We start from the raw sequence: 5,068 nt of genomic DNA on the forward strand, positions 1-5,068 counted from the left end.
CGCTTGGAGAGGAGGCATTTAAATGTTAGGCTACAATTTAGGCTATTAAAGTAGGCATCGCCTAGCCTACACACGTTCCGATTTTTTTTTTTTTTAACTTTAACACGTTGTGCGAAATGAGTAATTTAAAGCGCACCGGTTACTAAACGAGGCCGGCTACTAAACGGGGCCGGTGTCTATTTTTCCGATTTTTCACAACACCCGGTTACAAAACGAGGCCGGCTACAAATCGAGGAAATAGGCCTACGGTAGCCTGTCGGTACCTTACCTGTCGCTTCTGCCTTATCTGTCGCTTTGGGGTCCTAGCTGCGTTGCCCTGGTAACAACTGTAAACAAACGGCTGCAGTTAACTGCTCCGCTCCCTGACAGGATTTTTCATTCATTCGTGCCAATGAAACAGGAGGCCTCGATTCGTGCAGAAGATAAGGTACGTAACTGAGATATATATGTAAGAAAACTATTTAACCTCATAGACTAACCTTGTATACGGTACATTCTAACAATATATTTCTAAAGTTTTTAGTCATTCCCGTTCATTTGAAGCGTAATTCCCCCCTTACTGTGGCTAGTTTGGATGAGATGACTTGACCCTAGCTAGCATAACATATATAAATGGCAGCTAGCTCTACACTATTTCGGGCATTCGCTAACAATCAGTGTGCAGATAACTAGCGCAAACGTGCCGAGATATCTTGTTTATTATAAAAATAAACGCTTGTGTTGTGCCATGGCTTATATGGTGATGACGTTTGAGATTGTAAATTTACGGGCCACAGATGTGTCTATGGTAAGGCCGACCTGACGAGATAGCTGCCTACTGAGGTTTGATTGGATATGGACATTGTTTATTTCAGAAGGAAAATGTTTGGAGTGGAATTGTTTGGAAGACAATCTTGGGACAATTTTGCTCTTTGGGTCTTTGTGCCAACCATGCCAGCTATCGTAGGGTGCTCTGGGAACTTCTTAGATCTGTTTACTGTATGTACACTTACTGAAATAAGCATTTTGTTTACATAAAATCCCTTGTCATTTCACCACTAGGTTTGAAACCCAGACAGCACGAAGCATCTTGCCGACGTCAAAATCAGATCAACAGACTGGGACATCAGCCTTCTCTTGGGAATAGGCCAGATATGCCATAACAAGAAATGGTAAGTCTATCACTACATAAGATCCATAACAAAATACTCCTAGTTAAATCTTAAATGTGACCTGGTGGCATTATTGCGTGAATGCTTATGTTGCACACTCAATCCATAAGGTCCTCAAGTGTGTTGAGTTTTGCTGAGTTCGTTGTTTATTTACATTTTCCTCAGCATAACTGTACAGCTGACACTGCTGCCTTCTGTATCATAACAAAGCCTGTCACTTCCACGTTTCGTTCTTTATGTGACCGAAGTCACTGGCTACTGCACCATAGAGGGTCTCTGCACTCATTGCTGGTCCTATGATGCCATCTATTGGCGAGAACGTGCAACAGCATAATTAAACTAAAAGACAACTTCTGACAGGACAACAAAAAGACAGGGAGTGAGAATAAGGGAATAACAAAAAGACAAAAATTGGGGGGTCCACTACACTTGCATACCTGATTGTGATGCTGTCACTCATTTTCTAGTCTATATCTTGGACTGAAAAAGGATTACATTATTATGTTTTCAGGTGTTTTGCCCCTGCGGTTGTGAAGAGGATGCTGTGGAGGTGGCAGCATGAACGTGTCACACAGACATTGGCTAAACTACTCGGTAGGTACAACGAAATAAAAGAAACCACCCCCTCAACCCTGTTTATGCTGCACTGTACCTATTATAACCCGTTTTTATATAGACCATTATTTGAAATACTATGAGAGCCTTTCTGTTAGGATACTGTACAGCAGGGATGGGCAACTGGAGGCTCGGGCGCCACATGCAGCCCAACTTCTCACTTTTTTAAAAAAGAAAAAGGACAGTTTTTAACCCCCTATAAATCAATAGTGTAAGCATTCAGGTATAAATAAAGAAAAAGTGAAGTATCCTTTTGTAAATTCTCTCAAGTGCGTGGTGATGTGGCCCACTGATTGTGGTAATTAAAAATGTTGGCCCACCTTATAATGAAAGTTGCCCACCCCTGCTGTACAGCCTACAGTGATACTGAGACTTATTCCTGTCTTTATTTGCCAGGCTTCTACACTTGCCCTCAGAGTTCACATATGGTGACGTGCACATGTGTCCAGTCAGGTTCAGACTGATGCTGGTAACAAGAGGAGAACATGCTAATTGGTAAGTGAGATCCCTGCTTAACAAAAATCCACACAGCACAACAAGTAAGCCTAGTTTGTGGTATCAAATGTAAAATGGAAGTTTCATCAAAAAGTTGTAGAACACATCTGAATAAATTGCAGGCCATCAAAGTTGTGAATGGGCAGGGAAAACACAACCAGTAGGCTTATGAATTACTTTGACTCAGCACAGCAGAGCAGATGCGATGCTACCATTCCTTGGGAATATGACACAGAGGTCTTAATTGTGGAAAAAATAAATGTCAAAACGTCTATGATTCCCAAAGTCCACATGGGGTATATTCTACAAGAGGAGTATTATATTAAAATTCAGATGAGACACAACAGATACAGCTTACTTTCTTGTAGACTGAAGACAGAGGCCACTTAGATAAACAGAGTGAACCCAGAAGCACAATAATAAGCCTGCAACTGGGGTGTGTTGTAACACTCATAACTGCATTACCACAAAATGTAATGCAAGACTGTAATCTAATATTTTTGTACTGCAATGTCGCCTTGGATTTTGTCTGTTCAGATGCTGTGTTGCTGCCAGTCCACGGATGTACACGAATGGCTCACCTGGAGGAGGAGGGCGGTCAACGACATTACTCATTGACAACAAATGTGCTCTACGGTAGGTTGGTTATTACAACCCATATACAGCCCCTGGCAAAAAGTATGGAATCACCTGTCGTGGAGGATGTTCATTCAGTCGTTTTTATTTTTTAGAAATATGATGGATCACAGACCCGACTCAGAACTGAACTCATTTCAGCTGGCGGCTAACTGGTCTCATAGGAGTCCATGTTAACTGCTAGCTCGGAGGTAAAATTTGCACTGCCGTTCTCAGAGAACGGTTGAAAGTACAGGAGAAAGGTAAAAGTCAGTTATTTAACTCAAGGGGATGTGTAATATGAGCTTATTTCCAAAAATGGGACAGTATCACTTTTAAATGGTCAATGGCAAGGTCCCAAGATGTTCTGTCACTGTAATCAGAGACATTTGAAGCCAAATTGATAAAGGATACCGTTTTTTCTCATTAATACTATTACTCCGAGGCTGTACGTTGTTCCAAAATCCAGAAAAAGTTTTTGAAGTGCTTGTTTGTGTGTTTGTTTTTCATGATTCCATATTTTTTTCCTCAGAGCTGAGTCATTCCATATTTTTTTTCCCTATGCATGCTCTAAAAAAGTAACTCTTACTTACTAATGGAATTACTTTTCATGATTTCTTTTGGTGTTTCTTAAGGCCAGACAGTTGCCCTTTGAAATGAGTTCAGTTCTGAGTCAGGTCTGTGATCCATCATATTTCTAAAAAATAAAAATGACTGAATGAACATCCTCCACGACAGGTGATTCCATACTTTTTGCCAGGGGCGGTAAAAACCTAACTTGCTCAGCCTCTGAGGCACATAAAAACATGAAATTAGTTGCATTTAAAAGCCAAGACCATCATCTTGCATGAGAATGGACAGGAGTCTGCATATTGGAATGCACCCATGTCACTTTAGGCGCCTTGGACAATGCATCGTGTATGCAGCATCAGGTTAAAATGGGTTAATAACACACACACACGCACGCACGCACGCACTCTCCTCTAATCTTCTCTCTTTGCCAAACTTTAGATGACATTTCCAGCATGTCCAACTCATCAGCATCAGGGGAGATTCGGTGGAGGTGGTGCACCATCCAGGACCAGTCATGGGCCACCAAAACCTCTGCAAAATCTACACTTCTTGTGAACCCTGTAGAAGACACTACAACCACAAAACTGCTAATAAACCATCACATACTGCGTCACATCATGGTTCTCCATGTGTTACTGCACCCTCGGCACAAGTTCTTTGCTAGATTGCCATCTGGCAGATGCATCAGGACAGGAATGTAGCTACTATTTGTGATTATATCTTCCCACACTCTTACTTGCTTTGCATGGCAGTGTGTCTCAATGTGTGTCAGAATGGAAGGTGTCGCACCATTGAAGTCAATGGGCAGTGGCATTGCATCAGGGTTATAGAAGCCCAGATATCCTTGATGCTTTGATGCCAGCTGTTTTTTTTGTGATCTGGTCACCCACACTTCCCTCTTCATTGTCCCATAGATTTCCATACCACGCTTTGGTGCTTTGGTGGTATGGACATTCTAACTCACCAGAAGAAAAAAAACCATTGAAAATGAATGGAAGGTTATGTCTGGTGATTTCTGGTAAATTAGAATGCCCATAACATCAAAGTGGCACTGGATTACTCAACCATTTGTCTCTTAAAAGATAGTTTCTGCCAATTTCAATATGCTGTTGTATAGCTCATGCTACCCTTGACTTGTCAGTAGGCTACCCGGTGATGATGGCATTCTTTTGACTCAGCTCTTTCTGAGATCTGAGCTATTCTAATGGGGGCAGACTTTGATTGTATTAAAAACCTTCTTAACATAGGCCTAATCCAAATACCATCCCAAAAGGTATCACTGTCTGTTTGCTAGTTGTCTGCTGATGTTGCATAACCTTTTGAATGTTATTGGGAATAAATGAAGATGTTTTTTTGAAATGTAAACAAACGCCTGCCCCCATTACAATGACATGGGTATGTGGAAGAGCTGTCCCTTACTCATGCACCTGTTTAACAAAATGTTATTTTTATTCAAGTAGGGGTATGCAGTGTATAAGTTTTTTGTTTGTTTGTTTGTTTTTTTGTTGTTGTTTTTTTAAAAAAAAAATATAAATGGCACATTACTTAATACTGTAAGTTATTTCAGCTGATTTAAACTGGCATCTGGGAATTCCAAAATAAAGGTGAAATAAAACACT

At 40.9% G+C, this 5,068-nt stretch overlaps 1 long non-coding RNA gene across 1 annotated transcript in view; it reads left to right on the forward strand.

Annotated features, from left to right (window-relative positions):
* The first annotated feature begins 263 nt into the window (after window positions 1-263).
* Window positions 264-5,068, forward strand: part of LOC134465490 (uncharacterized) — a 5,423-nt gene continuing 618 nt past the window's right edge. The window contains exons 1-6 of the long non-coding RNA XR_010038162.1: window positions 264-427; window positions 1,042-1,151; window positions 1,663-1,745; window positions 2,163-2,261; window positions 2,799-2,897; window positions 3,888-5,068. The exon at window positions 3,888-5,068 is cut by the window's right edge and continues 207 nt beyond it. This is a non-coding gene — a long non-coding RNA (uncharacterized LOC134465490). The remainder of the gene's footprint in view (window positions 428-1,041; window positions 1,152-1,662; window positions 1,746-2,162; window positions 2,262-2,798; window positions 2,898-3,887) is intronic.

Source organism: Engraulis encrasicolus, chromosome 16, assembly GCF_034702125.1.
Source record: "Engraulis encrasicolus isolate BLACKSEA-1 chromosome 16, IST_EnEncr_1.0, whole genome shotgun sequence".
In the NCBI taxonomy this organism is placed as follows: domain Eukaryota; kingdom Metazoa; phylum Chordata; class Actinopteri; order Clupeiformes; family Engraulidae; genus Engraulis; species Engraulis encrasicolus.